Consider the following 16,456-nt stretch of genomic DNA (forward strand, 5'->3'; position numbering starts at 1 on the left):
CCTGCAGAGAGACAAATTACAGGACTGGCAATCACCAACCATGAGAAGTTCAACAGGGGAAGGTGATGGGTTCTGCACAAGGGACAGGGCAATCCTGGATGTCTGGACAGAGTGGGGAGTGAGGTGCTGGAAAGCAGTGCCATGGAAAAGGACCTGTGGTTCTGGTCCATGGGCAAGTTGAACATGAGTCAGCAGTGCCCTGGCAGCCAGGAGGGCCAAGCATGTCCTGGGGGGATCAGGGACAGCATGGCCAGCCAGGAAAGGGAGGGGATTGTCCTGCTCTGCTCTGCACTGAGGTGGCCTCACCTCGAGTGCTGGGGGCAGTTCTGGGTGCCACAATATAAAAAAGAGGTAAAGCTGTTACAGAGCTTCCAAAGGACAGCAATGAAGATAAAGAGCCTTGAGGGGAAGCCATGTGAGGAGTGTTTGAGGTCACTTGGTCTGTTCAGCCTGGAGGAGATTGAGGGGAGACCCCACTGCAGTTTCAACTTCCTCTTGAGGGGAAGAGGAGCAGCAGGCACTGATCTCTTCTCTGTGGTGACCAGTGACAGGACCTGAGGGAATGACCTGAAGTTGTGTCAGCAGAGGTTTAGGTTGGATATTAGAAAAAGGTTCTTCTCCCAGAGTGTGGTTGGGCTGGAACAGCTCCCCAGGGCAGTGGTCACAGCCCCAAGCCTGACAGAGTTCAAAAAGCATTTGGACAATGCTCTTGGCCCATGGTGTGACTCTTGGGGATGGTGCTGTGCAGGGCCAGGAGTTGGACTCAATGGTCCTTGTGCCTCCCATCCAACTCAACATATTCTGTGATTTTTGGATGTGCCTTCCATACAAAAGATTACTTAGTATTTTATATTCACTGGCAAAATAGACTCTAATCCCTCCAACAGGAGTCTTAATAACTAATATTCACATAGGCACACGTTTTGAAAGCACACACTTCAGAAATATGGAAATAGAAGCATAAATGGTAAATTTACAATTTCACATAGAAATTGTAGAAAATTAGGCTTTTTGGAAATGTCTCAACAACAAGGGAGAAAGATAGGGGTGTTTCAAGATACTTCTTAATACATAATGCTTAATTACTTAATTATAATTACCAACTTATAGTTTCATCTTGCCAACTGCAGAAGCACTGAGAAGCCTTCACTCTTGAGGCTGACCAGCATCCATCAGGACTTCTCAAAATTGGTAGGACTGACCTCTTTGAACACATACTCTTGGTGCTTCATGATCAGCAAATGAGACAATGAAATGGGTGGGAGGAACTTGCAGCCAAGAACTCACTGCCTAAAGCTGAGGAAAGAATTAGGGATGAGAATAATAATGAAAGGAGACATTCATGCCAAACCAAATACAAGGGGTTTAAAGCCAGCACAGTACCAGAAAGAATGACCTAAAAAGATCACAGGTCTACTCTCTGTCAGTGCAAAGATATTTTATCAGCTTTCTTCTTCAGCAGCTCTAAGTGACTCAATATATTAACTCATGTGGCAGACACTACACTACAATAAAATATAACCAGTTGAATTTGTGGCAGATTGGAAACTTTCATCTAAAAAATGTCCATGCTTGTCAATTCAATTAGATGAGAATTTACTGGCAAGGCAAGCTAAGTAAGTCTTGCCAAAATACAAGGAAAAAAGCAGACTCATCAGATAACCGTCTGAAGCAGGTACAGCTCACCAGGCTTGGCTTTTCTCTCTGCTTTAAATGTTTCTTTCACTGCATCTGTATGTTAGTATTGTCCCATCCCTGAACTGGCAACAGGTTCTGCTATCCCAGGTTGCCTGTTTTGCTGTTATGCTCCTCTTTGACAGTCTAAATCCTTTCTCTTTTATTCTGATGTGACAGTGGGATGCAGTGAGGTGTTCATTTTTGCCTATCATCCAGCTGCCAGCCCAACTCTCTGATGACCAAATCAGAGTATGCTCCAACAGCCAACACTGATATTCCACAGGTGTGGGAGGACAGACCACTACTATCAAGGGTCTCTGCTGAAACTCTTACAGTGAATGGCATTGGGTTGGGATTTTGGTTTGAGTTTCTTTTGGAAACTTTATATACTAGTAAAAATTGAGCTGCAATTATGTGATATACATCTAATTAAAATGTACTATAATTGTTGAAGTATTTTACTGAAGTGATTTTCTTTTTCAAGCAACAGGTTTGTCAGATGACAAATGTTGTGGTTTCTCTGCTTTTGCAAGGAGCTCAGAGCTAAGTACAGAGGGTGGGGTCAGCCCTGGACATTAACCCCCACCCCAGGAATGGCAGCATTTTTCACTAAGCTCTCATGCTCAAGGCTTAAGTCAGGCTTTTTGCCAAACAGTCAAATCCAAGACAAATAGCCTATGTGGGTGTTTTGTGCACAAAGATTACTGAAGTTCATTTTAGCTAGATGGATAAACCTTTAGAAATCTGGCTTGTGGAATTAACTATAATATAGATCAGAGTTAGCTGTTTATTGAAAAGCACAGTGAGAGGAATGCAAATTACCCATGAATCAGAATGACCTGATGGTGAAGTACCAGCAGCTCTTGGTGAATGTGTTGTCATCAATTCTCACAAAAAAATGCAACCATTTATGTACAGTAGATTTTTTTTTTTTAATGACCATGTTCCTGTTCTGTCATTTCAAGTTTTCCATTTTTCCATTCAAAAATTAGGTACAACTCTATTGAATTTGCAAGGAAGAATTCAAAATTCCAAAACATCTTGCTTTTAATTTTTTTAACATATCTCTATTCCATAAGGTCTATTTTGGTGGTAGGGCTGAAATTTCCCTGTGGGTGAAAAACCTAAGTGACTCTAAGTTGCACTTTGACTCTGGCTTTATGCACCAGAGGAGTTTTTTTGATTTATCTTATTTTAATGTCAGAAGGTGAAGCTCTGGTTTAGTAACTGCTCCCATTCTTCCACAGGTTGCCAGTAAAACACAGAACATTCCTGACTTGTCTTCAGGTATTCTCTACCTTGGTTTTCACCCTTTTTCCATTCCAGCAGAAAAAAAAAAAAAAAAAAAAAAGGTTATATAATTGTTCATAACTGCTCAAAAATTTGAAACCCAGAAAGTACAGTCTAGGATGTCACCTTGTATGATAAAGCAGGGGAAGGGAAATCATCTGCAAAACACAGCATCTCTCACATCAAAGGCATTTCCCTAAGGTATTAGACTACACTTAAAAGTTTTACCTTTCCCAAATGCAGTCAGTATGCTCTCTTTCTTTCTCTTGCCTAGAAAAATGGCTCTGTTTTCAGTCTGAAAGTCATCTCCTACTTCAGTTAACAACAAAACCAGAAGAAGTTGTACTTCTAAAAGGTACCACAGTCTACCACGGTCTACAACCATGATGAAAGTACAGCCTGGAGAGCAACTCTGCCAGGTATTTCCATTGCACCATGTCACTGCTCAGCCCTGCCTTCCTTCCTGGGGTTGCCAGTCCTGCTGTTAGTTGATAGATGCTATTTACCACCAGACAATGTCGTGGGGGACACCCAAGTGATTTGAGTCAGGCAGAACAATCAGGTTAGCACACAACTCCGCTAAGCTGATATATCCTGTTACTCAGCATTTAATTTGATCAGACTTTGCCCTGGCTGTGATAACATGGGTATCCTTTTGCTGCCAGGCAGTATCTCTGCATTGCACTCATCAAGCAGGGGACACACACTTCTAGAGCCAGAACAATAGGATTGTTCTGGGATGTAAGCCTGCATAGCCTAAGACTTGGGCTGAAAACCACCTAACTTCACATCATAGCTCAAAGCAAGCAGAAGACTGTAAAAAGTTCTGTTTAATGATGACTCAGGCTTCATTTTATCCAACAGTGATGCAAATAAAACCTGGCAAAATTTGGTCTTGATTGATTAATATGGTGTTGACAGCACCTTAATGGGTGTTATAGGAAATTTGACAATTTTTTAGTGTTTATGGAGCACCTCTATGGGATTTGCAGAATTATTTATTCTGCACATGTCCTAATTAGAGAAACATTCAAGAAATACCTTAACAACATGAAAAAGCACTTTCAGGTAAAACTGGCAAGGTTTTGTATGGTAAATGCCGTCATAATCCATCCTATTGATCAAAATATATTAAAATTGCACAGATAAAATAATGGAAATAGAACAATCTATGAAACAGCAGCTTTTTCAATAAACACAACCCATTCTCTGCTCAGAATAAACCCTGGATCTTACATGAAAACAAAAAGGCAATTGCATAATGAATATTATAAACCATATTCATGAGTGGGTTAAAATTAAAGCTGAACAGTCAACTTTAATTCTGAAAATACCTAAATCTGATTGGTTTACTTTTCAGTAATTAAATACTGCTATAACAATAACAATACTAAATACATATTGGTTTAATTTTATTTATCACTCTTTAGATCTTAGATATTAGATTTATTTAGATTTATTTATTTAGATTTAGATATTAGATATTTAACACTATCTAGAGGTTACTTTTTTTGCAGCAGTGACCATCAAAACCCTGCTCCTAGAATAGCTACAGCAACCATTAGGTCTTGTAAAATAAATATTTCCAAATAATCAACAGCAACTATATCAAGATACACATTGCATGCTGAAAAACAGACAGGAATTTGGCATGTGTTTCCCCTGCCCAGCCATGAACAACAACCATGCAGCACATGCTTGATGTCACCCTGTGTGCTGTCCCTGTCCCCCCACCATCAAGGTGGCTTTCAGCCCTGTACAGTTGCTCGTAGGTCTGTTTCACAACTTTTTCTTCAAAAGCTCCTTTCTGTTACACTCCTGGCATCTGTTTCTTCCCCCATAGAAGCTGCTTAACCTGAGTGCATAACACTGTTTTATAGAGAATCCAGGGCCTGATCCAGCAGCCACTGAAGTCTTAATAGAGTTCCGTAGGGCTGAGCAAGCCAAAGTAAAGGATATAAGGAAGACAGACAGGTCGTAGTGACAGGTTTTTCTAGGGACTGTCAGAAGTTCATCAAGAGGCACAGTGACAGAAGGACCAGGGCTATCAGTTGTGTAAATCCCTGTGCCTGTTTGCTGTTTGCATTGCAGCAAGCAGCAGGTTGTTACAGCCTCTGTGGTTTCTCTCCTCTGTGCCATCACTAACCACATTATTCTCTTCTTGCTCTCAGAGAGAAACCTTACTTCATCCCAATGTGTCTCTGGAGAAAGATCTTGCAAAACTTCCCCATGGCATTACTGGACAGTGGATCAGGCTCTTACACAGATGAGAAGCAGCTGAGTCAGGTGATTTTTACATGCAATTTTTGACACATTTCTGTATAACTTGAGACTTTTTTCCCCAAATATCCACGTAAATTGCTTTTGGGTCATGCTGCAGGTCTCCTAGCACTTATGGCTACACAGTGGGAAATGAACCTTTGTTTTTGGATTTGACATCTGATCCAGTCGTTTTGCTGTACAACATCTCTTTGTTTATGGTTGTAAAGCTGGAATTGCTGCCTCATTTTAAGGCTTGCCACCCGAAGCTGTACAAGATTTAGGGTATGAGCAAGTCAACCACAAGCAGCTGGGGCACAGCCCTCAGCTCAGACTTGATAACTGAGTGTATACATGCTTCTAGACTGTTGCAAAGAAGAAATGAAACTGGTTGCCTGGAACCAAATTCACAGTGGATTTAAGCCACTTCCTGGGTAACTTGAGCATATTTGGTTTTCACATGCATCAGACCTACACAAACATGTCTCAGCAGAGAGGTGGTGAGTTTAAAGGTCTACCTTTGTCAATCGATACAAATGTAAGATGTTTGGGACAGGTTTGTGCTTAAAAAACTTGTGTGATGAGCCTCAGTCCATTACTGATGTTCCCAGGCACCAAACTGATAAACGTTATGAGGTCTATAATACATTAGTATTCCGGTGTTGTGGATATAATTGTAACAAATTCTTTTTTATCCATGAGGGTTATTCATTAAGGTCTGAAAAACATTTGGAGGTCCCTGTAAGAAAGGAGTTAAAGAAATGCAAAAGTGTTGCTTTGGCATTGTGTTATTTATCAGCTGTCTGGTTAGCATTTGTGCTCAGTCCGCAGGTTTCACATGTAAATCAAATGCAATGACTCCATGACAACTCACAAGATTTACACAGATGGGACCTGACCAGCCCTCTCTGAAGTCACCGGAGGTGGTCTGGGTTCCCTAATGATTGCAAATAGGATACACAAACATAAATATAATTTACTTTTATAAAACTTTTAATTAGGTTAATAAAATCTCTCAGCATAAAAGCCTATAGCTCATAAAAACTCAGACCCTGTGCATAGCAGAGCTGATGTGGGTCAGGATAATAGCCACAAAGAATTGCATTACTGTGCTAATACAATAGGGAAGTCTCCTGCCTCTCTTTTGAATAACCTCTTATGCAAATTTCAAATGTTGACCATGACACCAGACCTTCATAGGGCACCGAGCTGTGTTTCCCTGTGCTTACAATATATTTGATTTCAATGCAAAACTGCAAACTCATCAAAACTACACCTTTCTACCAGCATTCAATTATTTAAATACAGAACATATACAATGTGGGGGGTTTGCCTCTGAGTCTTGTATAAAGTACTTCAGTCAAGCTTACAAAGAATATAATATGAAAAGAACAAAAAATCTAAGTGTAGGGAAATTTTAACCATTGGGATCCTTTTTTACCTATTAGTTTCCACCTTTCCTCACCCTTGATCAGTTAAAAATACTGATTCTAAAATGCATTTAAGCATGCAATATATATATATATATGTATGTATGTATGTATATATGTATGTATATATACACAAATTGTCTCTATAATAATGAATCTGTACTAATCTTGAATTCAAAGACAGGTTTATTTATAATTTGGGTCAGTAGCTGCCCACTTGCTACATTTTTTGACCACATGCTAAAGATTTAAACTATGCAAAGTTTCATTATTTTGTCCAATTACAATGTTTGCTTTCACATGCACATAAAGACGGACTATTTACAAATATACAAGTATTTTATTTTATTTATTAAATATTATCTACAAAATCAAATAATAATACATATATAAGAATATTCCCTATAAAATACACATAAATGCTGTTAACAAAGTGTTTTGTTATTTCATGTGCTATATTCCAGGCTCAGTTCTTAGAAAACACAATGCCAAGGAAATGGTAAAACACATGAGTTTAGTTTCTAACACTTTCTCTTCCAACAGACAAAAGTTAATTTGTCTTGTGACTTCTGCAAAACATATGGAACAATTTTACTCTTCCTTGGGAGCTAAGAATTATTCCTATGTGTGTTTAGAAAAATCCCCCAAAATATAATATTTACAGAAGAGATGCGCCCAGTTTTATGTTCAAAAGTGTGATACATTGAAAATAAGAGCAAATTTAATTCTTAGAATGTGTATATGCTCTCATACCCATACACCATTTTTTCCTCTTCAAGATCTAAAAAATTACCAACTTTGTAGTTTCACCTCAGCACCATTAGCATCTGTCTCTGTGCTGTCCCTAACAGAATGGCTCTGAAGGATTAACAGGGGCTGCCATCCCAGCTGAGATTGCACTGCACTCCTGATTGCCACAGCCCAGCATTCCCAGACAGGGATCCCTCTGGCACCCACTGCCTGGAGGGTGTGGGGTTTGCCATGAGTCACCAAAGGCAGGATACGACCAGATCTGCATGTCCACACAGACTGCAGCTCAGGGGGATGTTTAATGGGTTCAGTGTATTCCCCCTCCTGGCTAGAACACTCCCTGCTTCAACAGGAATGAGGCACATCATCCGAGGACTGGGGATCCACATCCTCTGGGACAGGGGTTTTACATCGCCATGAGTCATCCCTGGGGCCTTGTTCCCCTCTGCTCTCAGTGCCCAGCCACATCCAGGATCCCTGTTTCCCCTTCCCTCTCATCCCAGGAGGAGCACTGTGCAGGACCCAGAGCCAGCCCTGTTTGAACAAAACTCACTACCCACTTTGTGCTGGATGCTGTTCCCTTCAGACCTGTCTAAGAGCTGGTTGAGTCAGAGGGAAAATCTACCCCAAATTCAGTGGATTTGAGGTTGGATTCCAGACCCCAGACAAGCTTTGCTTCAGAGGAGCCTGGAGTCTAGGATATAAATCTATGTATTTGTTGCAGACCTAACTGTAATTTGATTCCAGTAGTCATGAATAGGACATAAGAAACGTGGAAATATGTGTACATGTGCCCTGCTCAAACAGTGGGTGCCATTAGAAAGCATAATAGTGTTCCGGGCTATTGATTTTACCACAATATTTCCTTGCTTGGTCTGTTTTCCACTCTGAGATATTTGCACCATGCCATGGTAAATGTTGTTTTTAACAGAGCTCACTGCAGTATTTTTTGAGAAACTATGTGAACAATGTGGAATTCTCTCAGTGCTGAGTTGTAAGCTGGGCTGTCTGATGCTCTATTTGAAAAAACAGGCAGAAAGAGCCAAATGGAACATAAAGCTGAATTGAGATAAAATATATATATACTGAAAATACTAAACTGCAAGACCTCAAGAAGTAGTTTAGATACTAATGATATTAAATAGGGGATTATATTCATAGGTAGAGTTCAGGTTTTTATTATGTTTATCTGGAACAGAAATAGACATCCAGACCTCATTTCTCTTCCAAAACAAATACAGCTTAAGTCAAAAGATGTGCTCTTTTTTATGCCACTTTTCAATTATTCAGTTATTTTGCTAAAAGATTCACTTATTCCACTCTAGACTAGTAGGAGAAAAGAAGGGGGATGGAGATTTAGGGCAAGAGAAAAGGAATTAATGTAAACCAACAAGCTGAATATGCTTATAAATTACAACCAACATAATTAAATGTAGATCAGCTGTCATAATAAAGTCCAATTTTCATTTAAATGAAATTTGTATAATTTTTGTCCTTCAGACCAAAATTTTGTTTAAAACAAACTGATCTTTGCTGATATGAATTGACCCATCTCCCTTTTTCTGCATCTGAGTTCTTAATTACAACTTACAATGGCTCCGTTTTACCAAATACTTACAGCATGTAATGAAAAGCAGGCAAATAAAATATTAGTGAAACTAAACTAAAAGATATATTTAGTGATTTCTTTTCATCCTGAATGGGTTCCTTGAATGTTCTGTGGGGTCTGTCATATGTTTGGCACTATGTATTTCTTTTCTGACTTGAAGATGGAATAAAGTGTACTTGCAGTAAATGAACAGATGACATGCAGCTAAACCACACTTCAGACATGTTGGATTAAACTTCAAAATTGGATGAAATAATGGCCTTAAAAAGTAGGCTACAACAAGGACAAGGGTAAAGTCAGGTTTAGGAATACTCACCTGGAGTAAGGTATGACATGTTGTGGCAAAATGCAAACAATATATACAAAAAAAAGTGTAATCTACAAGGCACACAGGTAATATACAAGCAAAAGTGGAGCATTGTGTCCAGTTGTCCTCTCAGCTTGAAGAAACATGTAAAGTCATTGAAGAGCCAGTGGGACAAAGCAGTATTAAACAGTGGAGAGTCAGAAAAGGACATTACAAAGCAGATTGAAATCACCTGTTTGCCACCTGTTTGCTACAAGGCAAAAAAATATTGAGCAGGGAAATATTAACTGTAAAATTTGTTATCTAAAGACATGGTAGGAAATTCCTAAGATCAGGTCAGATATAGATGACAAGTCCAGTTTAGGTACAGTTCATTCTGTCCTGGGAGACAAAGAGAGATCTAAGCTTTTTAATTCTTTTTCCAACTTATTTCATAAAAATGTACCTTAAAATTCTATTACAGTTATGATAGAAAGAACTTAAATGAGAACATTCACCCATCTAAAATCATATTCACAGGAATCCCTTGATGGAATCATTTTCATGGATACCCTGACAAATAAGACCCTGTGTCTTTCCTGAGAAGCAATATTCCTGTTGTGTTCCCAGGAAAAAGAAAGGACTGGACTATTCAGAAGCCAATATAACTGGAAAAGGAAAAGCCAGACTTGTTGAAGAAAATTACCTGCAGGCATACATTTTCACTAAGGCTGCAGAGAGTTGTCTCTGAGAAATTTATCATTCTAAATTACCATGGGATCTACATAGGAAATAAATCTTCACAGATATCCACTTGAAACAGGAAAGAAAAAAAAACAAAAAACAAAAAACAAAAAAAAAAAAACTAAAGTGAGCTGTCCCATTCCAGGATGTATTTTAGCATTTTTTTTAGCATTTTTTCTTGTATAGACTTCAGTAAAGGTTTTGCTCGTAATGGGTAGTGGATGATGGCAAATATTTTATATTTTGTTACTGGGGGTTTTATTTTACTCTGATTTTTGTGGTTTTGGGGTTTTTTTTTCCAAATAGGGTGAGCCAAAATCTCAGCATTTTTACCTGAAATTCAAGGATTTGCAAATATTGAACCATAAATGTAAAATTTTTTTAAGTTTTCAGATGTTAGATTTTTTTGTTCTCCAATGAAATTATCTGCAAAAATCTGTCTTTCTTTAAGTGGGTTCATCAAAAAATCTAACTTTCCCAGATGAAAACATATGCCCAAATTAATCATTTAGCATGATTCCAGGGTACAACACTTTTTAATTCATTGCAGCACCATGATTTCTTGACATTTAGAAGTTACAGGCATTGATTATTCACTGGACTTAATTATGTCAGCAGTCACTAATCCTTCACAGAGTATGTAAAAATTAGCATAAAAATAATCTACAAATTATGAATTATAAATTCACGAATAATTTTAATTGGATTTCAAAATGTACCAAGAAATTAACCAAAACCTGTTTGATTTCTGCATTGTGTAATCTGGGGAAAGAGACCAGATGCCATTGAGGAGTTGCTATTTCCTCCACTTTGATATGTGCCACAAAGTTAATGGCTGTTTGGACTACCAGGCACTTACTATGCTCCTCAGTTTTCTTGCAGCTGGAAAGTTGTTGTTTAAATATAAAAGGAGACTAGTTCTCACTTCAGCAAGTTCCCAGAGCTAAACAAAAGTTCTCTATTGGAAACACTGCTGATTTGGAAGAAGGGTATAATCTGGTTGAAGAAATTCTAGAATAGGGAAATAAGAACTATCTAAGAACCAGAAAGAATTTCTAAAAACAAAATGGAAATCCTGGCGATGTCCACTGATATTAAAGTGAGAGAGCAGCCTGACATACAAGCTTGGTGATGTTCAAGGATTTGAGGCTGGTGAAAGAAGAGAAGAGGAATACTCTGCAGAGTTCAACCACTGCTCTCACAAAGCATGTTTAGAGGAAACAGCTGGCTCTATATCATCATATCACATATCATATCATATCATATCATATATCATATCATATATCACACCATACCATATCATATCATATACACATTCAATATCCTGCACTGAGTATATTAATTCAAGGAAGAAGAAAAAGTGCAGTATAAATAAAGAGAAGTGAAAGATAAGAACAGTTTAAAGGAAAAATGGAATTGGAAAAGAAAACATGAAGGAGAAGAATTTCAGAATGTTTTTGTGACCACAGCAGTAAAAGCATAGATCTGCATTTGATATTATGGTAATGTCTAAATCATGTCAAGAGATGTCTACTAGTGATCAAACACTGTAATGAGGTAAATTTTGCATTTATTTGGAATCTGTTGCAAATGCCAGCATGTTCCACCTGCTTGGCACAATGGTGACATAAAATATTGCAGAATATCTGAATTTAAAATCTCCCCCTGTTCACTTCCAGCTGCAGTTCAATCTGACATTCAAGACATGCTTCAAAAGGGACCTCACCAAATGAGATGCCACTTTCTTTTCAGTATAATACTTGGTGAATAGATCCTTACTTGAAAACCCTTGATCCCAGTTCACAAGAATACTTTCTGAGGGACCTATGGCAGGTCATTCTGAAGGCCAGTTCTCAAGTTTCAGGTCCTGGTTCTTCCACAATTCAGGTCAGTTCAGAATATTTTTTTTCAGCTCCTTTCTTGTCTTTTAAGATTACCTCCTCTTTCTGGACAAATGAATTATTAGAATGTCTGTGAGGTCCTTAATGCTCAAGAACTTGAGAATGGTTCAGTTGAGAGAAATATCAAAATCTCCCAACTGAGTTTGAAATTCAAAGATGTAAGGCTTGGAAAAGTGCTCTAATTATGGTGAAATTTCTAACACTTGAGCAGTATGTCTGAGTTAGAACAACTTTTTTTAATCTCATAAAAAATTAAACTTCCTTACTCCATGGACAGTTTATGGTAAATAATGTTTTTCAAGGTTAGCAAAAAGCTTCTATTTAACTGCTACAGCAACAGTGGCTCTATAAGTCAGTCCAATAAGCAATTAAAAATTTTCTATGTCAGTAGGTTTGGTGGAGAAATGTCCATTAATGGTCACCAAACACTGCTAAAATGTAAGTCCACTGCTATCCAATGCTAACATTCAATGGTAGAGATGTATTTCATACAGGAAAATCAGAATCAACTTACATGAATGTTTGAAGTAAAAGTCATGCCTAATCCACTGTAGTGAAATGAATATCAGAGTCAGTGGGTTCCAAAAAGAAGAAAGAAAAAAGTAGCTATAAACTCCACAGAAAGTGGAAATGCAGGCATTGTTACACAGACCTCTAATCTCTTGTGCAGCGCTAGATGTGGAGAGGAAAAAATGCCTTCCTGACCTCTCCAAGTGATCAATTTATACTCTGAAGCCTGAGAGCTGATGTGTATCTATTCCAAATTAAGTGGAATTGAAAGAAGCATGAGGCTAAAACATAAAGAAATAACACTGTAGAAAGCAGAAAGTACCTTATTCATCAGTACAAGAAGGGATGCCATTCGCTAGCAAAGGAGATATCTTCCTTTTAAAAATATGCCTGTGCCAATTTTAATATCAAAAGTACCTCAGAACTCTCAGTGAAAATAATCTCTGCAGGTACTGGTCCAAAGCCTACAGAGATCAATAGGAATAACTCCCCCCAGTGCAGTGGACTCTGGATCAGGCCCTTTCTCTATAACAAAGGTTCCTTCCACCACAAGGCTGCAATGTCCCCTTCTCCTACCCCCTTACAATACACTCAAGTTCCATTTTGAATCTCACAGAAAAACAACACAGATTAACCTAAGTGGGAGTGCCCTTTCAGATGGGGAAAGATGTGGAAAATCACACCAGCTTTATTCAATGTTAAGATAAGATGTTATGTGACCTACAATTTGATGCACTATATGTGATCATCATGTCGTATAATTTTTAGCATCTTTTTTTTTCCCCAGGTCTACTGAAGTTCTGTTATTTCCAAAGTGTTAAAAATACTCAGTTTGCTAATATAAATGATTACAATTGACAGTGCATTGTCAATCTATTGCAAAGCTGATTTAATTAAGAATGCCAAGGGGCATCATTTGGGGCCAGGTATCTGAGCTGCAAATTTTTTTTTGATCTCAACCTCTCCCTATAGGACCGTCCACACTGGCACCAAAGGCTGGAGGGCAAGAGAACAAAGGGAATTTTATGTGTCTGAATTCAAATTCTTTCCCTTTGAAATGAAGCGTCCAGAATGGGCAATAAAACTGTGAAAATGGATTTCTGGCCGCATTTGATGTTAAGCCTTTAGTGTCAAGAGCCAGGTCTTTTTTTCTCTCTCTTTCTTTTAGTTTTTTTTTTCCTTTCCCTGAATGGTCTTGTGGGGAATTTGTCCTATAAATTATTTCTTGCAGTTTGTATGCATACAGTATGGCCTTGTCTCATAGTTAGAACTCGAAAGTAGGCTATTTTGTGTGTATGTGTTTTAATTAACTTGTGTTTCCTGTAAAAGTGCAATAGAAAACATTGTGCTAAAGAGGCTCATTTCATGTGGCTTTTTTTTTTCCCTATCAGCACATGTGTGAAACAGAAATGTTTATTAAGTACTTGTGTGGAAAGAGTAACTTTCACTCTGGTCTTCCTTTTTCATACCCTGGACTCATAATCCTTTGTATCATCTCTTCCATTCCCATAGTAGGAAATTGCAATGCAATAAGAAAAACAGAGGATTAGGCCCACTTAGAATGATCATGCAGAGGGATCTATTATAATAAAGATTACAACCAGTTTATCTTTAATAGCTAGCCACTGATGGAAGGGCAAAGGGGCAAATGAGAGATAGAGAAATGAAAGGAATTTTGGCATATTGAAATTTTGTTTTTCCTAAGCTTTGATTGTATATGAAAATTGTTTTTTAGATATTTATTTGTAACAAAATCAGTTGGCAATACCTTATTAAAGCTGGCTAAATTAATTTAAATTGTTACAGACCACTTAAGCAGCGCATTCTTCCTGTCTGAAGAAAAACAATCGTGCACATGCATGGGTATTCATGTATTCATGTGTTGATGCAGTTCTCTATCCATTTTTTTGCAGATCATGTTCTCATTCAGCAAGATTACAAAGATTACCAACTCTTTTTCTACCCTGGAAAGTACAGGTGTTGAAAGCAAAATTTAGTTCCACAAGTACATGGAGAGTTTTTTCCAGGAGCCAGACTCACAGGTTTTCAATGAGAGAATAACAAATGTTAAAAACGTCTTACCCATACGTTAAAAAAAACATTTTGCCTCTGTTAAGTAGAGGCATGGATATATGAAAATACCCAAACAACTCAAAAACCAAAATAAAAATTTTCTCTTTCGTGAGTTCTTAAGCTTCATCATCTCTAGTCCTACATTTCTCCTCCTTCAGCCCCTCCTTTTTTTTTTTCTGATATCCTTTTCTTGTAGTTTTCTTTCTTCAGGCCTCCCTCAGGCTTCCTGCCATCTATCGAGACTTATTCCCTTTTCCATTGACTCTGGTACATTCTGATCTTTTTTCTTTTGTTTTACACACCACAGTTATCTCACTCTTCCTCCTTTCTCACATACAGTTTTCCTGTGCCTTTTCTGCTTTATTTCTCTGTCCTTGTCTAATTCTCTGTTTTCTGTATTTTTAAGAAAGGTTTTCAGCCTGTCATATATATATATATCCATGCAAAATTGCAGTCAAAAGACTTCTTCAAGAATTCATTTCAATCAGTATCTGAAGCCAAGAGATTTACGCTCACAAACGGATACACCAGTGTCAGTCCTACCAGAGTCAGGGCCAGAATGTTTCAAATGAAATTATTAAAAAATAGATAATTTTGTACTTTCATATTTATTGCTTTACAAAATCGTGAATGGGGCAGGTTGGAAGGGAGCACATTGGGTCATCTGCTCCAACCTCCCTGGCCAAGGAGTCATCCTAGAGCACATGGCACAGGATTGCATCCAGACAGTTCTGGAATATCCCCAGCGAGGGAGACTCCAAAATCTCTCTGGACTGGCACAAAAGCCAGTGCATGACCTTTGCACAGTAAAGATTTTCTTCCTCATATTCAGGTGGAACTTCCCAGCATCAGTTTCTGCCCACTGCCTCTTGTCCTATTGCCTGGCCCCACCAAGAAGAGCCTGGCTCTGTCTTCTTGGCACCCTCCCTGCAAGTACTCAAGGACATTGATGAGGTCCCCTCTCAGCCAGCTCAAGGCTGAACAACTCCCTCAGCCTTCCCCCATAAGAGAGCTGCTCCAGTACTTTAATAATCTGATATCCCCAGCTCACTCACCAGCAAGTTAATTACAGTACTGAGCATCCTTGCTGACCTCTCCTAACCTCAAGTTCTTAATGACTTTTATGTGGGGCCACAATACTATTCTGAAAAACACAGTCTATCCAAGCACAAAAGTGTAAATATAATTTTTAAGCAAACTATATTTTCTCTGATTTATTTAGTTCTCAAAGGAATTCATCTAGAGTTACCCCTGAAAATCATGCTTATGTTGGATTTCAAGGCAGTGTGTTCAAAAACCACATGGATTTTGTTTGACAAACAATGAGGCAGGGCATTTTTGAATGTTTACCATCCTGACTTTGCTTACAAGAGATTGTATGATATTACTGAGAGCATTACCCTTCCTTTTTTCTGGTTGTAAGAATGGAACCAAACTCTCACCCACTTAACATTCAAAGGTATGCCTTGCATAAATAAGTTGTCAAAGCCTGGAAGGATTAAGGTCTTTAGACATTTTGGGATACTTGTGGGAGGGTATTGAAGTCATGCCTTGCCCTGTGAAGCCAGTGAACTGCCCCATACTCCCCTAGAGCCAGTATCCCTGCCTGGCAGAGCTGCCAATCATTGGCAAACCTCAGGAAATGCCTCTGGAGTTCCTAACCCAGGGCCTGAGTGGCCAAATGACTGGAAGTCCCACCTGGGAGGAGGGCCCATGGAGGCTGAGGAGTATTTAGGGTTGAGCAGCTATCAGCGCCCCTCTTAACCCTGCCTCCTCTTGGAGTTCCTGTCTGAACTGCGCTGGAACCCAGGAGCTGGTAACTATATGTGTGTTTTTCTATATCTTATCTGTCTTTCTTCTTTTTCTAATTCCCTCTTCTTTGAACATTTTTAGATGTAACTTAAGATCAAATGGGTTTTAAAATTTA

The 16,456-nt window shown here is 38.5% G+C and overlaps 1 long non-coding RNA gene across 3 annotated transcripts in view; it reads left to right on the plus strand.

The window, feature by feature from the left end:
• LOC143694411 (uncharacterized) overlaps positions 1–16,456 on the plus strand; it is a 141,095-nt gene that overhangs the window by 92,210 nt on the left and 32,429 nt on the right. For all 3 annotated transcript variants that reach the window (XR_013182880.1, XR_013182881.1, XR_013182882.1), the window contains exons 2-3: positions 3,242–3,386; positions 5,139–5,253. This is a non-coding gene — a long non-coding RNA (uncharacterized LOC143694411). The remainder of the gene's footprint in view (positions 1–3,241; positions 3,387–5,138; positions 5,254–16,456) is intronic.

Source organism: Agelaius phoeniceus, chromosome 6 (genome assembly GCF_051311805.1).
Source record: "Agelaius phoeniceus isolate bAgePho1 chromosome 6, bAgePho1.hap1, whole genome shotgun sequence".
Lineage (NCBI taxonomy): Eukaryota > Metazoa > Chordata > Aves > Passeriformes > Icteridae > Agelaius > Agelaius phoeniceus.